The 24398-nt window shown below is 41.4% G+C and overlaps 1 protein-coding gene across 11 annotated transcripts in view; it reads right to left on the minus strand.

Moving 5' to 3' along the window:
- PKIB (cAMP-dependent protein kinase inhibitor beta) overlaps positions 1-24398 on the minus strand; it is a 56083-nt gene that overhangs the window by 18638 nt on the left and 13047 nt on the right. The window contains exon 1 of one of the 11 annotated variants that reach the window (XM_055713755.1): positions 2959-3246. The exons of 8 other annotated variants lie outside the window; for them this stretch is intronic. The gene's annotated coding sequence lies outside the window, so the exon portion shown is untranslated. Of the gene's footprint in view, positions 1-2253; positions 2377-2958; positions 3247-24398 lie in introns of those variants that run through there. 2 more of the 11 variants (XM_005443752.4, XM_027811953.2) reach the window with 2 other exon arrangements.

The following is a 24398-nucleotide window of genomic DNA, read 5'->3' on the forward strand; positions in this document are numbered from 1 at the left end:
CCAAGGTAGCTCCACACGTGAACCTCCTCCCAGAAAGACAGAAAAATGAACAACACAACCCAGAGAAGGGGAGTTAATCACATCTGCCATTTCATCTGCTCATGGAAGGCACTCCGATGCCGAGGAACGAGGCACCCGAATGAACCCATTTCCAGTTGGTTAAAGATTACTTTTCAGCACTGACATTTGGTAGCCTTTGGATTTTATGTTTAATTGGAAATACCACCTTTGCAAGTTCCTCTTAGGATTTTGCAGCCTCCTTGGCATTTGGCCAGTGTGTATATACCTGTGTAACATGTGTGAGCTCAGGAACTGCTGAATGCTCAGAAAAAAATCTTCCCATCAGCTAAGCTAATGACCTCTTCTAAAAATGTCTATGAGCTCTGAACATTTCCTTTTTTAGCTTTGCCAGCGTTATATTACACCCTGACACCCAGCAGTGTAACTTAATCTCTCTCCTTTTTTCCTATGCAAATTCCTCAGAAGTGGATTTTTTTCCCCTGTTTTGTCTTATTAAGCACAGAAAGGGAGAGAAGGAGAAAAACACATAGGCATTACTACTGAGTGAATCTTTTTGCAAACTGATACTTCTGTTTCTACACAGACTGAAATCAACACCAAGATCATTTTGGAGAACACATGCGACAAAGATGCATCTTTCCCAGCAACACACAGACCTAATTGCATTGCTTAACGGAAACTCCATGGGAGTTTTGTTTGTAGAAGAATGGAGCTGAGCTTTTCAAAACAAAAACCTGGAAATTATACTGACCGACAAGTGCAGATCTTTGGGGGGTTATGCTAATGTTGCAGCATTAAAAAAACATTTACTCCTTGTTTTATATACTGGCATTTACTTCTGCATTAAGACCTATTATCTCTGAAAGGTCAAAAATAAGAAGGATGCTTCCTGTGCTTTCCTGATGAGTGCATATCCTTAGAGATGGTGGATTCTCTCTTTTTCTAAACTCCACTCAAGACTGGACATGAGTAGAGCCCACATCTCCTCCGTAGAGTCTTGCATGAATCTGGGTTGAGAACTGCAGATGGTGTGATTTCAAGGGGGTTTTGTTTTTTTTTTTCTTTTCCTGCAGATGACCTCTTGTTCTTGAACTGCTACAAAAGACTACAGGTACCATGGGAAACATTTTTCTCTGGTCTTCTCTGCTACATTTTTATGGCTCACTTTAAAATGAACAATGGAAAGGACTGCTTTATTTATCTCTTGTGTTTTCCTCAAAAAAAAAGCAAAATAATTGTGAATTTTCTTGATTGCAGATGAAAAGACAAGACCTTTTACCGAACAGACCTATACTATACTCATTTTGAAACTATGGGTCACATTTCTGTTCCTTATAACATCAACCAAACCACTACAGATTTGTTCAATGAAACAGAGGTTTAGGAGAGAGCCGACAGAAAATAAACCTCTGCAGATGTCCCTTCACAAAAGCCCTGCTCATTCATTGTGATGGGGGGGAGGGGGAAGAAAGAGCAAGATTTATTCCCGCCTTAAAAGTTTCAGCACTCCTCCCTAAACTGTGAAGAGTCCCTCAAATTTGTGAGGACTGTGTGAAGGCCAGGTCCAAGCACAAGCAGGTATTTGTCCCCCGTTCAGAGCTGTATTCAGTGTTCCATCTCAGATTTCTCCTGGTCACAGAGAGCTCCAGAAACTTGGCTGTGATACAGACGTCTCTACAGGGCTGACCTGACAATCTGCGTTTGAAGGGCCACATGAACAGTGCCACCTGATGAATCCCTCTTCCCCTCTGAAGAAGGAAGAGACGCACCCACAGAGAAACCAAACCCATTTCTGAACTTCTCAGCAGGAAACCCCCAAAAACTCTGACAGCCACAGTCAAAGAACAAAATTTGAACACTTAATCTAGAGTCCTTTTGTTTTTTAATCTAGAGTCCTTTTGGTTTTTTTATATCCACATTTAATATACCTAACAAGATGCTTACTCTAGTGTTTCAAAGGAAGCCTAGAATAGACGGTTTCTACAATGTGTAAAGCCCAGCAAGCGGGAGAACATTGGCAAGGCTACAAACATTTAAAAAAAATGGGAACTTCTCTGTTTGCTTAGTCTGGTCAAGGCAGTATGGAAACAAGCACAGCTATTTAACTAAAGGTCATTAGGAATGGTAGATGCTTATAAACCCTGTTAAGATATTTTAAAAACAGCCTAAAAAAGGTAGAGAACACAAATGTTAGAATAGATCGAATAAGTGCATAAGAAAAAAGCTACTTACAGAACAGCAAAAAAGGGCCGATGAATACCAGAGACACCCAGAAACAACTAGAACATGATCTCAATGTCTGGCTTTCAGCTGGCTACAGCAAAACACTAAGGGAAAGCTGAACCGTTGCCAAGAGGGAAACAAAACTTGAACACATATAAAATAAACAAAGAGACTACAAATTCACATACAGGAGGACACGCCTTACAGGTATACTTTTGGACCTCAGCCCTTGCATTCAGGGCATTACTGGTACAAAAATAAGTACCTAACAACTATGTCATAAAATGACTTCTCCATCCTCCTATAAAGGAAGGTGAATCTCTCTGCACCAGCAGTACTGCTACATTCACCCCAAAGGTGACAACGGCTGCCTGGACACCAAGTAAGAAAGCAAGCTGTGTCTGTTCAAGGGCATTCTGCTGTCCAAAGCAACAACACGTAACTATGGCACAAAAGCTGCTTTCACACTATTACAAGATAAATAATACTTTCCCACCGCATTTTCAGCATGTCTACAACAGAGTTAATATTTCAGCATCTACAGACGGAGTTTCACAGCACACAAGAAAGCTCCCTGGAAATAACTATTCTGCTTAATTTTGTATTAGCTATCAGCTGATTTGCACGGGGAACCAACCAGTCTGCAGGGAAGAGGGTCATCTAGCATGTTTTCTTGGCAATCTGCCCAAGTCTGCCCCCCAAAATGCTAAGTACCTTGAAGTTCACGGTTCAGGCATGCCTTCAGCCCCACAGCATGGTCTTTCTTGAAGCAGGGCTGAGCGCGAGCTACAGAAGGAAGTCACCACTTGAGCTGTAGACAATCTTACAGAGGAACATCCAGGAAGGTGCCAGCAGCTCTGGCTTCTACTGTCTCCTCAAAAATAACCTGCTGTCACACAACTACCAGAGAAGCAAATCACCACTGGAAAAGCCTTCCTGCTTTTAAAAATCGGAAAGGCTGAAATGAAGCTATACAAGTAAAAAAAGCTTCTCGTGTGCAGCGTACGTCAGCAGGAGGAAAAAAAGGAAAGGCACACTGAAGAAAAATTAACTTCTCAGTTGAGGAAATGACTCAACATTTTGTACAAAGTCAAGATAGCTTCCACCTGACATTTGTCAAGGGTCAGTCACTCACAGGTGGGGGACTGGGGGGAAGGTGGGGTTTTATGTACCACTGGAAAGGTTTCTTCGAGTACCGAGGACCCAAGCTGATTAAAACTCAACTGCTGTAAATCTAGAGCAATCTGACAGGAGTTACATTCCTCTGGATGTACACCGGGGCAGTAAAAATAGGGGTCTTAGCACAAACTGTTCACATTAGCCAACTACTTAGTTACTGAAGTTAAAGTGCGATATTTCAGTGGATGACAGTGGGATCATAAAGTCTGGTAGCAGAAACAGAAATTAATTTGCCTAGATACATATTCTTTTTTTTGGTATGGTATCATTTCTATTTCAAATGTTTAACCTAGACATAAAAAGAAGAGAAAAAAGGAAACAATTTGTTTAAATGGTTACACTGTTAGCCTTCAAATCACTTACTATTTGTTTGGGTACAGTGTGAAACCACACTAAAGTCTACACTTATCTATTCAACAGTTCAGCACTTGCTGAGTACAATCTTTTCTTCCCCATATTCTCTCTCTTCTTCCCTCTACACTTTCATATTAAGTGATAATACTTCATGAAACCCAGTACAAGCTTTGTGAAGGGCTCAGAGAATCCCTGCCTGTTCCACAGGTGCTAGTTATAAAAACGCTACTCCAAAAAGACATTAGAATAATAATACAAAGAAAGATCAGCATTTTGAAGCAGATAGGGGTTTGTCATGGAGAGATTACTGGATTTCAAAATACTGCAAAATAAATTGTACCACTTCTCAACCTCCACCTCAACATTTCTGCAACAGTAGCTGATACAACAGAGGGAACTGCAATTTCCCCTGAAGCTTTTAGCACTCTGTAAAATTAGTCATCTTCTTGTGCTTGTTGATTATGTCTATTTTATTGGGTTTGCTTAATTAACACTATCCAGAAGAAACTTCAATAACATAACTGTCCTTGCCCACTGGTTATGAGATATGCTTCATTTATTTTACAAGTATAGTTGGCAAGGCAAAGCAAGAATGGGTTTCTAATTAAGAACCAGGATCTGAAGAGACTAGCGTGAATAAAGGCAGACAGAGTATGTTACCAGGGTCACACCTACCTGTGCTGCGGCAGTGGAAAGGAAGTATGTGGTTGTCACCACGCTGATGCACACACACACACTCCAGCTGGGGTAATGCAATGGCTAAAGCCCCATTAGCCCCCTTTCCAGCCTATTTTCTTTCCTCTATTCCACCTCCTTTCAATAAATCAAGCCTGGTATCAGCAGGGAAGCACAAAATTGTGACTCTTATCTCAAGTTAAAATGCTCTCTTGTTCAAAATCTATCGCTCACCTGAAGACCAAACTGCATGCTTTTTAGTTCAGCTGGTATTACTGGACAAACTGTTGGTACAGTCAGTGCTCTGAACCACATCCTTAGCCCAAAATGCTTTCTTTGCATACATGCCCTTTCAAACCTGACATTTTATGTGTTGATTTTAGCTGGTTTATAGTTACCTAAGTGATGAGGAGAGGAAGAAAACAACATGCACATACAGAAGGTCTGTTGATGGGTTCTCTCTTTTCTATTTTAAAGTTCAAAAGCATATATATTATACATCTTCGCAGCTCTCCAGGGTTTCTACCAGCTAAAGGACAGATTCTTCTGAACTGCTACTGCAGCTTCCAAAACTGTGACTCAGCAACCACACATTCACACTTAGAATTTTGGCAAGTGGCTTTGTGCCAGATAAACTAATGATCTAAGAGCTTCCTAATATGCAGCAGGATGCTTTAATGACAGTTTGCCCATTACATATGTAAGGACAGACTATTTGCTGTAAACTCAGATAAACTTTGTTGGTTTTGCAGCACTGGCAGCATTCAGGATCCCCCAAACAACATAATGTTTGGGTTGTGGAAAGTCTATTCTGGCATGTCATCATTTATTAAGGAACCGCTTTTGCATTTCTCAGTTCAAGAAATTTATTTTCCAAATAATATTGCTGAGACCTTTACTTGCTGACTTTTCCTATAGTAAGAAGTTCTATTTATTATTTTTTTAACTTCTCAACATGAGTTTAGTGAATTCGAGAAGCTCAATTAAGACCTTTTATAGACCAACCAAATTATCTTGTACGAAGTTTTTAAAGAAATGAAAATTAGACCATGAGATATATTACTGGGTTGAAGGCCAGAATGCTCTTGGGTTTATAAGATGCATATAAAGGCATTTCAGGTTATTTAAGTTGCCTTTATTTTGTATTATTAGGCATGGATACCTCCATATCTCCTACACTGATGTCTGAGGACACGTATCATCCGAATTATTTTCTTGCTGAATGCTCTTGCCATAGCCATTAAGGTGAGACAACTAGGAATGAAAAGAAACATCTCGAAATTTCACTGGATATGGAACTGTTCAGGGTCATACTACAGCTGATAAAACCCCACTTTTCTATAAAGTGAATAAAGGTGGAGTTAAGCCTACTGCAAGCAGCCATATGTGAAGTCAAGCTTTTGTGGTGATGATGAGGGACCACTACTGTCCCTGGACCTCATTTGCCTCTTTTCTTGTTCCACAAACTGCAATTCTTCATAGCATCAGGGAGTGGATTTTTCTTCACTCTCTGGCCAAGAGCATGTGCATGTATGACAGGCTCCATGACACCTTTGCTTGAGGTACCAGACCTGTGAAGTAGAAAAAAGCCAAACCAAAGAACTAGATTCCAAAGTTTCCTCTGCCAAGTTGGATGCTTCAGAAAATTGCTTCACCCTACAAATTTAATGAAAGGAGAGCCACCTGGAACTAACCAACAGGTAATACCTGGGAGAAGGGCATCCCTAGGGATCCTACCCATCACATGCCTTGCTCTGGGACGCCAGCAAGCACCCACAACTACTCACAGCTCACTTCAGCCTACCCTCTGCAACAACTCCTTCAAATCACTAGGCAGGGTTCATTCCTCCTTTCGAAAACATGCCCAGAGGAGAATACCTAGTGATTTGAAGAAAAACTGCCTTGAGCTGCTGTCTCTTAAGTGAATGCTTTGATCTCTAGGGAAGAGATTAAGTTGAGCAATAGCACTTTCCACTGTGCAGAGGTTTTGTAGCTGAAATTCTGCTCTTTTGACATCAACGTATGTTTTGCCCTAGTCTTTACACTTTAACCTCTAATACAATGCTTTCTTGGAGAGTGGAGAAAAAATATGTCACAGAAGTTGGGGTCAGGACTGGCACTAGTCAAGCCAACACCTGAAACAGAGAAAAAATGCTTGAAACCTAAACACTGCTTCTGTAATTTATGCAGTGACTGTTCTTATACAGGAAGAAAGAGGCCTTGGAGTCAGCCCAATATGCACAACTTCCACCTTTCCAGCTGAGTACTGTAGAAACTGTGCTCATTTTGTCCCTAACAAACCATAAATCCTTACTGGTCTTCTCTAATTAGCTCCCAACTGACCGGATAAAAAGTGTCCGCAGCACTGAGCTGTTAGAAAGGGGTTATACCAAACATGCGTAAAACTGAAACAAAAGTAAAGGAAAACACTGTATGTTTAAGTAAGACTTGATACTAAAAACATTGACCATGCTGCAAGGAACTGCTGAGTATTTCTCCGAAATAATATTTTCCTTGCATTGCCAATATTACATTAGCAAAATCCCGATAAAGACAGCACTAAGGAGGACCCCAACAAAACGCTGTTCTCTTGGAGACAACAGTCGCATAACATCTTAGGACATTTACATATTTTTTGTAACTGAAGGTAAATGAAGTCAATCACAACACAGACCTGCTAATCTGATAATAGGGCAGTTTTAACTGCCTCTGTTACTACATGCTATGCTGACTCACCACAACTAATACTTTTACTTTCTTTACTCCCCTAGGTGAATGGTTACTAGAATTCGTCCCTGCCATTGAGGAGTTACCAGACCTACAAAGAAAGGAATGGGATTAAAAGAAAGTTGAAGAGTTAGTTTTCAATTACATGTATTATTTGCATGTACCGAACTCAAAAAGTCATTATTTACTCTGGAGAGTTTTTAGGCAGTTTTAACACAATCACACTCAGGAAAAAAAATATGCCTCATGCCAGCCTTTGGTGAAGTTTAAAGGCATGGTATACATTAGTTTGTCAGGAATACTGGAGTTACAGCCCTGAAAAATGTAAAGAAGGTCCACGTAAGCTGTTAGACATACAGTACTCGAGAAAAATGGACACCAGCATGTCCAAAATAAATAGAAGATAATTATGCAATTATTTTGGAAACTGAGCATCAGTTTCTGTGTTTATCACTTCTACATCACCTGTGTGTCTCCTACTACCAATCCCTGAATGCTGACAAGCCGCACTGAGTTCAAGAGCTGGATCATCACACAGTGACGTCTGAACTGATGACAACATGTACTTCATCATACATCAGGAAAAGGCCCTTGGTTTTGGTCCCCTCACCAAATAGAAAGCCTATTTACTCAAGTTCTGCAAAGGCTTGTTTGCATTGCTTTTTTGGGGAGAAGTTCTCAGGCACATCCCAAGTTAATCCCTAAATTTGAAGTTGGTGAACTCTTAGCAACTGCAAACAGTGATGACCAGTTGTCAGGTAGCATAACTGGATGAAATGAAATTACTTTTGATAGACAAACTGATGATCCTACCTCTCTGTCAACCTAAGCCCCTGTGTTTTCTGGGAGAGACCCTTTGCTCTGCTTATTGTCAGCCAATCTAACAAATTTCAGCTCCAAAAGTAACAATTTTGGGGAAAAGATGCAATACCAAACATTCCACAGTGGCCCAAAAGGAAGTGTCCTTGTTACATACTTTATTACAATTTTAGAAACTTTATATGTCACCAATCCATATTAGAAATCTGACCTTTAAGTCCCTTTAATTTTAGGAAAGAAAATAAATTCCATAATTCCTGTAACTTTATTTCACATTTATTATTAAGTCATTATTTCACACTATTCATGGGCACATTTCAGAAGATGTCTTTGCATCTGCCCATTCTGCATGACTCTGCTGCTCAAGAAAAAAACCCCACAAGCTGTGTTTTTCTGTCAGCTGAGGAGGGGAAGGGAACAAACAGCATAATTAGGAAGAGTACAAAGTAGTTCAACTTTATTCTGTTTAGTCTTCTAAAAAAAAAAAAAGAGTTCTGCATAGGTGAAAATGAATTACAGTCACTGCTTCTGAGACAACTAAAAAACCTAATTAAATCAAAGCAAGGAATCCTGCTTGACTTTCCTGAATACTTTATGAACAGTATGTTCATAACAGGGGTGCATGAGACATGAAGAAAGGTCTGGGGGGAAGCAGACTCTGGTGGCTTCTCAGAGGCCACGATCTGCTGATGTTTGCTTCAGAATATCAAATGCAAATAAATTTAGGAATATTCTAAAATGTCTACAAGAAAAGGCGCAATCACCCCTTTTACAGTGAAAACAAGTTAACTCTGGTACAGAATCAGTCAGTCAAGGTGATGACTGGTCATCAGACACATTTTATACTTCCCTGATGCAGGAAGTCACTCCGTCTCTTGCCAATGGCTACTGTTTTGCTGTATGCAGCTTAATTTTTTTTCCCCCATCTGTCTTTTTGCCTAAATTAAATCCACTGTCTTTGGTTCATTTCCTGCTCCCGCTCCCAGAAATTGCTCCGCTTTGTTTTGGACCCTGAGTACAAGTTCTTTGAACTTATTTGGGGCTAGAACATTAGACAGTATTATTTCTTCATTTGCTGAAGCAGAAATAACTTCATTTTTATTATACTCAACTACCTCAGCTAAGTGTTTGTTGGAATGTAGTTCTGCCTTCCTACTAATTATTGCTATGGCTTCTTGCCAGCCATCACTTTGAGAAGTTAAATACTAGCTTCCAGATGAGCAGCAATGCTAAAGACAACAGAACATCATTCTAAATAAAATAGATGACAGCATGAAAGGAAAGCAAAAATTTTCCTGCTGGGACAGTTGCCTACAAGTCCTGGCTAAGCAACTCTCTCATGAAGACAATGTAGAGTTTTGTCAAAATAGGAGTTTGTCAACATCTCAAAATCAGCACACAGGGCTCACTTGGTGGAAAACAGCAGAGATATCCTGCATTACCTGTAGACCTCTAGGAGTGGGACAGGCTATACCTGGAGGTGTCTGCGACAAAGCGACAAGTAGAGGATAAAGCAAGGCTGAAAACACAGTGATACAAAATCATAAGAGTATTTCAGGTTGGAAGTGACCTCAGGACATCATCTACTCCAACCTCCTGCTTAAAGCAGTGTCAATCATTCTCACCACACTACTCGGGGATTTGTTCAGTCAGCTTTTGAGTATCTCAAAGGATGGAGACTCACAACCTCTCAGGGCAACCTGTGCCAGGGCTTGACTGTCCTCATGAAGAAAAGGCTTTTCCTTACCTCAAGCCCGAATCCACCCTGTTCTAATTCATGACCACAGTCTCTTGTCCTCCTGCTGTGCGACTCTGTAAAGAGCCTGGCTCCATCTTCTCAGTAACACCTTACAGGTATAGGAAGGCTGGTCTTAGGTCCCCCCAAAGTCTTTTCCAAGCTAAACAAACCCCCAGTCCCTCAGCCTCTCCTCACAGGGCAAAAGTTCTTTCCCTGACCATCTTGATGGTCTCCTGTTCCACTTTATCAACATCCTTTTGGTAGGACAGGAGCAAAACTGAACAGACTTCCCTACTGGTCTGATGAGAGCAGCCCAGTATGTCATTACGCCTGCCTTAGTGAGTAATGTTTAGCTTGTTGCAGGCAATGCAGAAAGCGGGATACACAGGCCACAGTTACCAAGAGTTTTCAGGCTGAGCAGCTCACTCTGACAGGGGTGCAAAAGCTTGGGAACTATCAACTGCTCCAGCAGGACTTGGTATTCTAAGAGCCTCCATCTTTTGTAAACTGGGCATGGTGACAGATTTCCAGTTCAGCTGTGAGACATGTAGAGCAGACCATGTGGTAATCCAAATCAGGCATCAAAAGTCAGCTTTTTTATTCTGAATAGGGCTGGCACTGAGTCTGGTTTCCAGATGGTTTTCTGTTGTGTGTTTCTGTTGCTTAGAGGAACACAGCAAAATCAGAAGGGAAAATCCTTCCCCACAAAGAAGCAAGAAATCAGGGAAAGAGAAGTAAAAACACAAAGAATCAGGCAATAAGCAGGAAGTTAAGTCACTTCCCACGTCACAGTTTTCTCAAATAAGGAACCAGCTGTGGAAGCTCTCACTTCTATGCCAAGCAATTCAGTGTTTCACCCTCCTGTCTGTAGTACCTTTGGCTGGCATTTTCCAGTATTATTTATACAGTCAGATGCAAGGCAGCCAATTAACATGCTTGTTATTTATTAACAAACATGGTCTTTGAAAGGACAGATGCTCTTGTTTACCATACCCTTAGATTTCAGTCTCCACATCAGTGTTTGTGCTCAATGCCATACAAAGTCTGACTTCTTTTGTTCTTTATCTGCTTTTGTTATTTAATTTTTCAAACTGCTTGATGCCTGTATCAGGGTCCGTTTTAGTTGTTTCCATCTTTGGAAATGTTCCTTACAGTTCACTGATCTCACATTCATTAATGAATATCATTAAAAGTCAATGAGAAAACTCAGTTTAAGAATTTGACCCCTGGAGTAACTCTGGCTTCTAAAAAGACTCCCAGCACAGCTGAAGGTCACACACTTAATGCAGTGGGGACATGACAAAGTTGACTTAAAGGACTGCTAACTACACTTACCTTTAGCTATTTGACTATGTTCCATTTATTTCTTGTACTAGAGTGCACTTATTACCTAGCAAAAGACAACTCAAATACAATAGGGGACAATGTCAAATCAATAAACTGAAGTGCAATAGACAAGCAAATGCCACTTTAACTCCAAGTTGTAGCACTATACACTATTGTACTGCATAGCGCCAGTACATAGGAGCACTCAAATCAAGTGTAATTTTTGTAGTCGCATGCTTAAAACCACATATTTAAGCACTCTATACAACTGGGGCCATAACTGCTTGTTTTATCTCATCTCCTAATTTAATCTTTCAAAATAGCAGTTGCAGACTTAAGAGAGACCACCAGGACACAACAGGTCGAAATATTCTACTTTCTAGTCTTAACTCCAAAGAGTACTGAGTATTGTTGACTTCTACAGATATTGGGGAGAGCTGAAATTATTTACCAACTTAAAGGATCAAGTGCTATTAAAATAGAAGGAATGTGCAAGACTTCACCAGAAAGCTTTCTTTCATCAGGGAAATTTTCTTTTCTGACAGTAGACCTCTCCCTGGCATCCGATCTCCTGTAACAGCCTGATACACTGAGGCACATTCCTGTAGGTATGCTGTGGTGCCATGGCCTTGAGTCTAGGCCCTCTGAGGAGAACAACAAAGCAAAAAGAGAGCAAGTCATCAAAACCAGGATCCCCTCTGCTGCTCCTACCATCTTCCCTAATGCAACCATAGGGGGTGAGCCTGGAGCTCCTTGCTGCTGCTGAGAAGCAGTAGCTGGGACAGAGGAACAGGAAGGCACATTACCCTCTAACTCTACTGGTCCTTCAGCACTTGTCTCTTGACCTTGAACTCATGTTATAGCTTCCTCACTTCTTACCAACTTTTCTCTTTTCTTTCCATCTTACTGGTGCACAATGCAAGCTAAGAAGCTTTGTGGGCTTATTACTTTTCAAGTCAACTGCAACTTACTTGGCCTGAAGCAGAAACACAGGAATCTACAGGCTGTGGTAGCCAAAAGGTCAAACTACCTTTGTACAGACAAAAGCAGTGTATGGACAAAGGGGCCGATTAACCTGTGCCCCTAACCCCACACAAGTTGATGAACGGGTATAACATTACTGCCAGCTGCACTGTAAAAAAAAGGCAAATGTGTGGTTGCAGTGTTAGGACCCAAGAAAAACAAAGGGTGAGGAGCAAGCGGCATTTTGAAGGGCAATTTGATTTTAATCATTGGTCAGAAATTTGCCAAGGGCAGAGAAAGCATTTTGGGCTTGGCACTGTCCACAGTACAGCCACACAGATGCCAGCATGGCAGTAAACCACCTTTTTTCACATGCCCTAGCACAAGGTGGACACAAGCAGAGCCACATGGACAACAGCAGAGCACCAACTGGGCAAATCTGCTAGTCTGAGACACAGAAAGAGCCACAGACTCAAAGGGGGCTGGGGAGGGATGGTGGTCAAAAGGATTTAGTCACTCCTTTTATACCATAGAGAAAATCCTGCCTGTTTATCACACAGAAAAGCAGAGGAGAAAGAAATCTCCCCCAAACACCAGTATGCAATTTTCAGTGTCTTGCAGTCACAAGTCAGCAAACTCACACAGATGGACCTAGGTCTGAGTGAGGTCACAGCTTATTTCCGTGCAGGTTATCACACTGTGCATGGGATTTTTTAAGCACAGTTATAGTCTCTGACATCCTATCTAAAAGAGTGGTCACCATAGTAACGCCTGAATCATATGGCACTGCACACCTGATCCCAATCAATCCTGAAAACATCTTTTTAAAGAAAAAGATTCCTGGAAAACTGCAGATGGAGGTTTCTTGCTGAGATTAAGATGCTGTCTTATAACAAAAATGGAAAAATTACCTTATAATCTTCTCATGTGACTCTCCCTCCATACAATCCCATTCTCTTTTAGCTTACAAAAGTGATAGAAAATAAAAAAGGGCAATGGCTTTGTGCTGAAAAGAGTGACAAACAACAAAGTACAGCTGGCATGGAAGTGATACCTTGCATTTGTCTCCCAGAGCATTAACTGTGACTTCTGAGAGTACAGCCATGCTCTGGCTGCTGAAACAAGACATAAATACGCCCACCAACATACTCCCAGGACACCAGATTTCCCCACAAACGTTAAGAACCAGAAATTTCACCAGCTTCTTTCTGCCTTTTTGCTTTCCCAGTCTGCAATTCAATTTAGTTGGTTAGAGTTGTGTGTGGGTAAAAGAAAAGCATGTTTAAAGAAATGGTATCTGCATTTAGCTTGGCACCATGGCTTTCTGAAGTGCTTTCTGCCACCAGCCCTCCAGACACATCCAGTAGTCAAAAAGCTGATAAAGTTGCTGGTGTCTCTGGGGTTTTTGGTGGGCTGCTTCTGTTTTTTTTACAGCTCAGCTATACCCTAGCAGCCTTTGGGCCATCTGTGCTGTGCCTGCTCCTCTGTTTCAACAGCCTGCTGCCTCTTGTTATCCCAGCAAGGACACTGCTACAGGTTGATGAAAATAATCCCAGCAAATAATTCATGCATGAAGTTCAACCAACCTCCAGCAGTATTTCCAAGACAGTTGTGACATCTCCTGTTGATTCTATCCATTATCTTCTGTTTGATCTATCTATTATCACTACTTTCATTATCTGAAAGCCTACTACTTCTTCTTTGGAAAAGACTGGTTTTGTTCAGATGGCTTCCATCTCATCTATATTTTATTTTTCAAATAAGTCACAGCTATAATCATTTATTCTGACAGTGCGTCTCCTTTATTCGATGTGATTTCAGAACAGGAGAGCCACTGAATTTGTAAATGCCATTGACTGACAAAAGTTGGATATCCAAATGCCATAATAATGCTAATAAATTTGCTTAGAAATTCTTCTGGCATCCTGGAAATGGGTGTAAAAACAACAGGAATAGATACCGTATGAGTCCAAGGAGGTAATAAGTATTCCTTTACTAGACTTACTGAAGTCACTAGAACTTGCCCTCCTTTGCCATTGCTGACCCACCAGAACAGATTATGTGCACATTAACTCCTACCACAGGTTTTTTCAGCTCATCTGGATGACTGTACACTAAAACTGGCTAGGAAAATGCTCCCATAACACATTCCCAGAGAGATGGTCATATCCAGGACCGACTAACTACTTAAATCATTAGATGACCACTTAGAAAAAAGCTGTAACTATTGCTGTTCAGGAAAAGTTCCATCAAGATTCTTGTAATAAAGTGCAGTCAATTGGGTGGTTATGATATATATATATATATATAAATCACTTCACATGCATCACAACTGAAATGTAAAATCATACTTGTTTTGCTTAGATAGGAAAAAAATCCCCTAATTCTAGTATAATATTGGCCTCTATCCTACGCAAGTGTTCCAAAAGCAAACCGAGCAGAGATAGAACTAAGATGTATGTTGCATTGGAGCTAGAAAAATAATGGGAACTGATGATATATAAACATTTTATGGCAGTTGTTTTCTGCCCTCAATATGTTGTCATCCAATACGGATACCTCCTAGCAGCTGTGCAAGGCATTTGTATTGCCTGTCGTGCTTCAGAAGTCAGTGCTAGTGGCCATGGAGTCCTATTACACATAAGGAAGTTGGGCTTTAAATCTGCTTTCATAGTGTGGAAGTTACCTTTATGCAGCTGTGGTTCTGACGCGCGTCTCACAGTAAATGGCGTTATCGTTTGACAGGGCAACAGACCCCAATGACAGAAATGCAACGTTCCAAAATCAAAATGAAGAAAGCAGTAACACTTTATTGTGTTTTAAGCTATGCCAGTGCCCAGTTACAGTTTTCAAACCACACGGGAATCACTAACAGAAGAGATCCATTGATTTTGGCAAGAATCAGAGACCATACTTAACTACGTCCGGTATCTTTTGCAAAGACAAGTAGCAAAGGAAGATCAGGAAAGTGCAAATGAGTTGTTACAGCAATTGAGAAAGCTGCCTCTTGCCTCCCGTGCTGTATCAGCCTCTAGGAAAGAACTCAAAATCTGCCCTTCCCAAATCCTTGAGTTTAAAGACAACAATGTAATCCACGCAGTGAAACACAAAACCAGTCTACCCCCGCCCTGAAACAACTTTGTCATAAATAACTAATTAACCATGCAGTTCAGGAAAAACCCAGCCAAGGAACAGAGCCGCTGGAAAATAATGATTCATTTGTTTTCCATATCTATTTATAAATTAGGTGTAACAAAAAAAAAGCCATGAGGGTCAACAACTTCATGAATATTTTCATTACCTTCTCTAGCAGGTCTTCATGTGCTTTTGCTGACAGTAAGATCACAAATCTTTCCCCCTTATGCAGCTGACTCATCAATGCTGTAGAAGCTGTCAGTACTGCAAGTTTTGAAATGTATGCTGAACTGATGCTTTCTGTTAAGGCTGCCTTCATTTACTACTGTCCTTGTGTGTATGAACTTCAAATATCCAATACTGGACGTGGCAGGTGCCATTTAGGCTGGGTTGTTTTTTTTTAGTGCTCCCTTAGGAATACAATCTTATGTAAGCACATCTACACTGTGACTGTTTTTTATCCTCTGATGCTGTACAGTATAAATAAATAATAAATAGCTTGCTAAAGTTATTTATACAAGTGCAAACACAAGTTCACTAGATTTGATAATACATTTTCCTTTTGTACTAGTGTAAAATAGTAGTCAAATAAATACATGATAAAAATTTGATCCATAAAAAGCAAACAGAATCAGAACAGCAGAACTAGCAAGCAGAACAAGTCAGCAAGTTTGCTGTCTGAGTTCCCCTTTCAGATTCAGACTTCCAGCCCTGGCACCTACAGTAAACATTTTCTTGCCCTAGTCCGGTTTTAATTTCTGAGTCTCAGTACTACCTCCTAGAAGCATTTGACAGCTGTTTTCCCCTCCTCTTTCTGTGTCTTGGAGAAGAGCAAAAAGCAAAGATAAAGCCTGAAGTCTCTGACAGTCTTCATACTGTGATTGATGAGGCTGATGCTCTACTAAATTTAAACTTGAAAGCATCAAAACCAACACCCCTCTGAAGCAGTGAGGAAGAAGACCACCGATTCAGCCCATTGCTGTCAGTAGCATAGTCTGAAGTTGCTTGAATAAGCTCAAAAATATTTGAAGACAGAGGCCTGACTCCTAAGACAGTATTTATGGTATTCATTTACCTGCAATATGGACTGAACAACCACTAGTTTCTATCTGTGAAATGTAAAAGAAATTGCTACCTTCTGCAGCTCAGCGCTCCACTCCTCCAGTGGCACCAGGAATGGATTTCAGGCACCCATCCCCAGCGAGAGCCACCTCCCCAGTGATCAGGAGAGGGGCAAGTCACCCGAGAGGACGCTCTGTGTCCCTGTACAAAGCTCCCTTTGTTCCCCCAAGACTCCAGCTAAGGGTCCTTACCCTCACTTGTGGTCATTCCCCGCCTGTGAAACACACAAACAGGAGCACTGTGCAGAAGCCTCTAGCTAGCTGGCTGGTGAAGCAAGGGGGATGTCCAGCCCACCCTGGGGTGGGGGCATCCCTTATAGGGCCTGAGTCTTTAGATCTTCAGCGCACACAGTTTAGGAGTCTACCTCCCCACCCCATCCTCACTTCTGTCTTTTCTCAAATAATTTGACCTATTTGGAGTAAAATGAAACTTGGGTGGGTGTGTGTGTCTGTGTGTGTTTGATCTTTACCAAGAGCTGTTAAATCACAAATACTTGTGAGTACGGCCTTAAGGACCCAGACGTTTGATTTTATGCATCACAGAAAGTCATGGCAAATACCAGTGAACTCTCCAGACGCTCACCTGCCACTGTTTTCCCAAGGTAGCCATGCCTTTCCCAATCATTCTCAAGATAAAAATGTAAAAGCCAATGGACATGCCAACAGAGAAGGAAGAAATGGCACCTTAGAGCTATTCTTGATTTTTGTTCACGTTCTGTTTCCAGTGAAGGCATAACCGCTCCTAACTCCCACTTGTTTTGGAATGAGGGGTGGAGGCACCTCCAAACCTATGTCCCAAGTGCATCTGCTCTTTGTCCATACCATGGGCTGCAGAAAGGTAACCCAGAGGAGACAGCTCTGGCCCATCACACATGGAAAGGGGCAGCCTACAGACACTGCTAAAGAAGTGCTTTTTATACATGGAGGCCCTCACAGTTAGGCTCTTGACATACTTACCCAGTTGGCTCCTTCTGCCTTCAGGTGCGTTTGCATCTGTGTTAGGAGCAGCCTCCAAAGTGTTGAGCTCTACTGAAAGGCATTTCAGGCCAACTATTGAAATGCACAGGCTTACTGGCTGAGTACAGCTCTACTGCAGGAGAGGGACCAGAACTTCAGTCTACCGAGAAACCATTCTCCTTAGGCTTCCCACCTATTCCCGTGACTGCAAGTACAGCATCACTTTGGCTGTAAGGGACCGACTTACTCTTTCTTCTGAATTTTATAGGACATCTTTAAGGTGCACACAGAGCAGCTTCAGAGATTCCCCTGTCCTTTCTGTGAGAGGTTTACACATGGTCTCTCCAATGAAAAAATCCTTTCTCACAATTTCTCCTGGGTGCAGTATAATTATACTGACCCGAGTGATTGTTCCCCACTTCAGTGTGGTGCCTATGGAGTCCTTGGAGACTTTGAAGCAAAAAAGGTGTCTATATTAAAGAAAGATAGATATTAAGTTAATTTGGATTGAATACTTGATCCGATTTGTGCTGGTCAGGGGGAGCATTTACAGGATTTTAGACGCAGGGCAGCTCAAAGAGGGGGATTTTGTATAAACTCGGAATAGCAGTGAGGAATTCTACCTTCTGTGAAGTATCTTTGAACCCTGAAAGGATGCACAATGACTTAATCCTCCTCATACAGCCTATGCTGAACATGAAGGATATTGGCAGGCATGATTTCCATATTGTAAACTCCTATTTGAGAAGTTTATCTTTCAAAAATGGATGGAGTTTATACATTTGCACATTTTTACCATTTCCAGACCAGAGATAGGTGGGCTCTACATCTGAACAGATAAGGGAGGACAATTTAATTTCTGATCTCATGCTGTCAACTAGCTACACAACTTGTGTCATGAGCATTACCTGAAGCGAAATATGTTTAAAAATGACATTTCATGACTTCTTTTATCAATTTTAAAAGAATGTCTATAGCTGATCAGTAGATTATCTTATGCTTAAGCCACATCTACTTACAGTTGTAGCTCTTTACCAGTAACTTGTGTAAGCAAAAGCATTCTACTACTTTCAAAAGAAATTTCACAGATGCAGAGAGAAAAAAACATTTTCCATATCCAGTGTTATTAATACTTATTGATAAGCATCTCAAACTCAAAATCTGTTGTAAACATTCAGGAACGAGCACCACAAAGCAGCTTGTTTTCAGCAAAAGAAAAACAATTTTTCAAAAACAAGTCCATCTACATTATAAGGCTTAATTAAGCATTTTTTCCTAAACAGTCCTGGCTGTAAGTGTCTACTGAATTACTTACTGATTTGCAGAACTGCTGAATATCTGCACTTCTCCTATGGGATCTCTAAGAACTTAAGTTAAAAGATACAGTGTAAAAATAATCTATTTTAATTAGGCTTTAGTTTTAATTACACAAGTTCACATGTTTTGTTAACATGTATTTTCTTTGGATCTTGAAATACGACGTTAAGAAGCTCTGCTTTCCTTCTCAATAGGATCTTAAAAATCACCAGGACTGTTTCTGTTTCTTCCAGAGCTGTTACTAGTTCTTGTTTCATTCTTTTCTTCTGGGACATCTCAATGTATACCTTCTGAAAACAAGAGCAGGTAGGTGATCTGAAGGTTGTTCACTACCCTTCAGATAATGAGAAACATTATTTCTATGAGCAACGTTCCTGCCTTCAAAACTGCTTACTCTGCAAAGCGCTGGCAAGACCCCTGTATACCTGAAGTGGACAGGAAAGCAATGGATACAGCTGGGGTAGGTATAAAGAGACAATTACACCAGCTAGCAATGAAAGGTAGCAGTGACACCCAAAAGAAAGCTGAATTACAGCAGCAGTCAGGCTTAGTTTTGAGAAGACTGGCTATCATTCTGGATGTCCTTCCCCTGGATAAGATCTCTGTCAGAAGCCAACACTGCAAATTCCCACACCACAGATTTATGGATTGCTTTACATGACACGTGATCTTGGCATTTCAAATGTCCTCAGAATCAGCAGGCAACAAATATCAATTGTTTCCAAGACAGAACTTGCCTGATGTCATGCAGGTGGCTTCAGGAAACAATTTCTGGCTCTCTGTGACAAATCTATCCTGGATCTGAAAACTGGGTTCAATCTAAAGAGATGACTGAGAGGTCCAGGAGGTAATTAATAACATTGAGAAGGTCATTTAAAAAAAATACAGAAGAAAGCAAAATCTATTAACAGCTATTAAACACAAAGATCCTGTATCTGGCTCAAGTAACCCATGAGCTAGCTGCTGAGCACTGGACACATGGAGAATACACAAGGGGAAGTACTTTCATCTGCTCATAGTGTTTTTCCTAGGCACTTATTTTTGACCTTTCTCAGCAGCAAGGCACTATGCAGTAGATAGCCATTTGATCTGAACGAGTTCGACTGTTCTTATGCTCTGGAGGAGAATACAAAAATAAAGATAATAAAAATACCCACCCACTCCCAAATTAAATCCTTATTATGTCAGCTCAAAGCAAATGGAAAACTTCCCTCCCATACCAAAGAGCAGGGCAAACAATTTAGTCAACACTGATTTAAGAAAACCGATTCCTTTCTGACACCCAAGCAGTGGAACAGCACAGCACACCAAGATTTCTAATCCAGTGTTTGCTGCCCAGTGCTGTGGCAGGGCAGAACATCAAGTTTCTAATGAAGAAGACCACAAAACCACTCGGTTTTGATTTCCACCTCCAGAAGCTTCTGTGTGAGACCACTTCCAACTAGCCCCACAGCAATCCCCTGCAGAGGGGAAGGACTAGTTCCTCCTACGGCAAGAAGTCAAACAAGTCTGCTGATTTTGGAGAGGTAGAAAGCAGAATCTGAAAGTGGAAAATTACAAGGGTATTTCGGGCTAATAAGACATTACAGCTTTCCGATGAAAATGGGAAAGGATCCCATTAACTGTTCATTCAGCTCAGTTTTTTTTTTTTTATTTCAAAGAAGCATTAGACAATGAAAAAGCACTCTGAAGATTGAAAGAGCTCAATCAGAAAAGAACATAATATCAATTTTGTCTTCCTGTTGAAACCGTCTGACCCTTCCACTTGCACTGAACTCTGCTTGAATGGTAAAATGGGAGGTTTCACAGCACACAGACATGAACACACAAGTTTTTGCATATTGATCATCCCCGAAGCCCAGCAACTCTCCACTGGTCGCTGCAGGGCAACAGGAGCAATCAATCCCTGAAGCAGTGCTCTTTAAAGCAAGGTGATGCTGAGGAAATCTAAAAGTCAAATGCCCCAAAGAATCAACACCTGCTCTCCTGTCTACAGAGACATCCCTGACATCGGGCAGTCAGGAGATGACAATTTATCTGCTGTATCTGCCATAAATAAAGCCATCAGCATAGATGTGAGAGCTGAAGTCAGCAGTTCCAAAACAAAATCCCTCTTTAAATTCTATGATTAGAAGACAGAGGGTGTCAGAAGCTCAGACACACCCGAGCTGCAGCTTGAGGTCACTTGCCAATGTTCAGCTGAAGCAATCTGCCAGCACACCAGGGCTTGCCAAAAGTTAAATGGCATTTGGAGGTGAGGGGAAGGCAGTCCCAGGGAAGACTGAATCATAATCTGATCCCTGCAGAGGTGGAGAGGGACAGTAGAAATGGAAAAGCATTTTCTTCAGTTTTTGTTCTTGCACTGTGCAGGGCAAACACAGCCACAGCCTAAGGGAACCCCTCAAGGTTAGAACTGCACTCTTAGCTGTCCCGGGAACAGCACCTCTGCAGAGAGCAGGGGAGGGAAAGCAGGAATCATTAAACCCCAGCCTTAATCTCTGCATACTCCATTATACCTTCATCCATCAAATGGGATTTTTACAGTTGCTTTGCAAGCCCCCCTGCAAGACTCCTTGGAGCTATCAGGAGGGGAATGCAATTTTACACATCATGAAAACACAGTGTTTATATTTGCAGGTAGCAAATAACAAAAACAGGAAAAAAAGATATATAACTGGTGTCAATGGCATAAGGATGATAAGCCTGAAGAGAAGAAAGCGTGTTTGAAAACTGCTGTCCTATGTCCAGTTTCACTGCTGAATCCACCATTCATCTTCCCCTCCCCAATTTCATGTCACTTTATCATCACATCTTCTCCTCCCTTTCCCCTCAACCAAAACTGTTCTGCACAAGAACTACTACTTTGTTAGCACAAGGGTCTCCATCACACAGGCTCCATAATCACCTTTGCTAATATTTCTCTTTCAACCTAACAGGCTGTGACTGACTGCATGTTATTCTACATCTGGTATCACTGAGATCAAACCTGAAATAAAACAATGGAAGGAAGCCTTGGCACACTGTGTACCCAAGGATATCACACTGATGATAACTGAAGGTCACCTCTGGATTCAGTGTGCTGTGAAACCAAACCCCAGGCAATCTGGTGGTGGTTTTGCTCTTCTCTCTGCTATGTATACCACCTAAGTCACGGGAGACAGCTTTAGCAGCCTGAAAGTGAACATAATTCTGATGTTACTTCACCAGGTCCATTACCCCTGGTCCATCTTTCTCTCAGGGATGCACAGCAACAGCATTCTCTCTGTTCATTCCAATAATGAAATCTTCCCTTTACTCATATTAAGTAAAAGGACAAATGCACTGACTTATTCTTATCACAGTTCAGATGTCAATATCTACACAAGGATATGTTTGGGCCACACATCAATCAACAATGGAGCTTTACAGTGACAAACAGGCAGATCTACAGATTTTTTAATTGCCCTTGGTATGGGGGACATCACCAAAGAAAAAGCAGAGCCAGCGCACCACTGTGCTGCAGAGAACCATCTGACAGGCCAATGCAGCCAGGCACAATTTATAACAGATATTCTGAATTATATCAGAAGCCAAATTCACCCTCATTTACGCTAAAGCTCAAGAAGGCAGACAGGCACCAATACAAGACTCTACCCTTCAAGTCCTGAGTGGTCCATTACCTAGGCATTAATGACCTGTGGGTCTAAGCTGGCTAAAAGTACCTCTTGAGGCAGGAAGCTGCTCTTGAAAAAGCTGCCAAATTCTCCTAAGGATGCAATGCTTCCAAAGAAATGCATAAAATCCCAACAGAAATAGAATAGGGTAGGATACATCTCAGAGAAATTAAGAGACGCATAGCATAGACCTCAAGATTTCGTGTATTTAGCCAAGTTTCTTTCAGAGTTTTATTCAACATCAGAAAAATATTGATGCATACCAATTCAAGCATGCCTATTGCCAGTAAAGGATGTCCAAGCTCTACAGCCAACTTCTTATACAGTACTCTTGAGTTTTCTCACTATTTTTCCTTAGTAATTTTTTGCTTCTCCAAGACTCCTCAGGGCAGCATGAAGGAGACAGCAAGTATTTAGCAGCAGTATCGTGTCTTCAGAAGCACAAAAGCTACCCTGCCACAAATACCATTGGTCAGTGGTTTGTGCCTGACACTCAAGCTCCTACCACGCATTCTTTTTAGGATGCATCAGTCAGCCGGTCCTACACTGTCCTCTCAGTTTTCATGCTTGCCAAGTTCCATGAGCTAATATGTGATTCTTTAAGAGATGTGCATTTTGAACACAGCTGGGAGCGGACTGTCAAAACACTCAATATATATATGAAAACTGTATCTGTATGAAGAAAAGGGGAGCAACATCTACAAATGAACTGCTCTCCTGGAACTGTGGTCTTTCAACTACAGAATTGGATGATGAAAAACGGGTACCAGATACCAAGAAATGTCACAGACAAAATAACATCATCAAAACAGAATGAGCTGCAAGTTCACACTAAGTTCTTTACCAGCGCAAGTGGCAATTTTCTCTGAAGCTGTAAACGACTATAAAAAGAAAAATCGAAGTCAGGATATACCAATAGCCTTTCTGAGATTTCATGCAGTAAAAAAATATGCTGAACCTACATATCCAGGGAAGCTGTATTTAGTAGAGTGTGGTTTCAAGTTGCTTGCTGTGACCTGAAATAGTTCAATGGACCTGGAGTAGTTCAGTGGCTGTAGAGAAAAAGAAATTGAGTGAAACAACAGTGCCTGGTTGGTGCGATGGCAGAACACTTGTGTTGTGCAGCATGCTTTACATATGTACCAAATAAATGTTTCTGGGATCATAAACTTTCTCACAATCAATTTCCATCACCACCTGCTGGGCACAACTGAACAGAGTACCTCACTCATTTGCCTCATTAGAACATAAACTCCTCAGTCTTTCAAGAAACTTCCCTGGTGACACAGTTGTCTGTTCTGCATTTTGAAGGCTTCATCTCATAACTCCGAAGGTAACATTTCCCCATTTTAGAGAGAACAAGCTGGAGATCTGTAAGAAAACCTGCCCCTACCTCACAGATCCCCAGGTGAAGGATGGTCTCCAGCCACAGGGGAACACTTCCAGTGCAGGGTGCCCCATAACCAGCTGGCAGGAGCCTCACCACGAAACCACAGTGTGGAGGGATCTGGGGGTTGCCACAGCCTAGACCCTGGCACAGATCAGCTCTGACAGCCAGATGTGGCTCATCAGCAGGCTGGAGAAAAGGCTGAAGAACTGCGCAGCAGTTTGGGCCACAAGTGGCCACAAATCCACCAATCTTAGGTGGGGGCATGAGGCTGAAGCCAACAGTATGAACATTTAATGCATGCGATATGACAAGCAGCAGACAAATAGCTGCAGACCTTTCTCTCCTTCCCCATTTCCCACACTCTTGGATGTGGAGAAGGAGGTACTTGCTGCGTCGCTGGGAGGTACCGCTACACCGCACATCAGCATCCGGGCTTTGCCCAACCTCATTCAGGATTCATTGGATAGCTCCCCGCGCTATTCAATCCCAGAGAAACAAACCCAAATAAAAGATTGGGGTTGCAAGGTAAAAATGCCTTTCAACATCAAGTTGTGAAAGATAAGAAAGGTTTAAATGAATTTCTGAATTAGAAATTATCAATTTGGTGGTGTAATAGAAAAGCTCTTTTGATCTGTTTGGGTTTTTGTTTGTTCTTTTGGGGTGGGTTTTTTTAATCTGAACCAACCATCAATCTAAAGCTCCGTACAATTCCTGCATTACCTGAGTAGGCACTGCTGGTTCAAAGCAAGGATTAGTAACAAATCTGTGCCACCCTAGAGTTGTTAAAACAGCAAGTTAGT

Source organism: Falco cherrug, chromosome 6, assembly GCF_023634085.1.
Source record: "Falco cherrug isolate bFalChe1 chromosome 6, bFalChe1.pri, whole genome shotgun sequence".
Taxonomy (NCBI): domain Eukaryota; kingdom Metazoa; phylum Chordata; class Aves; order Falconiformes; family Falconidae; genus Falco; species Falco cherrug.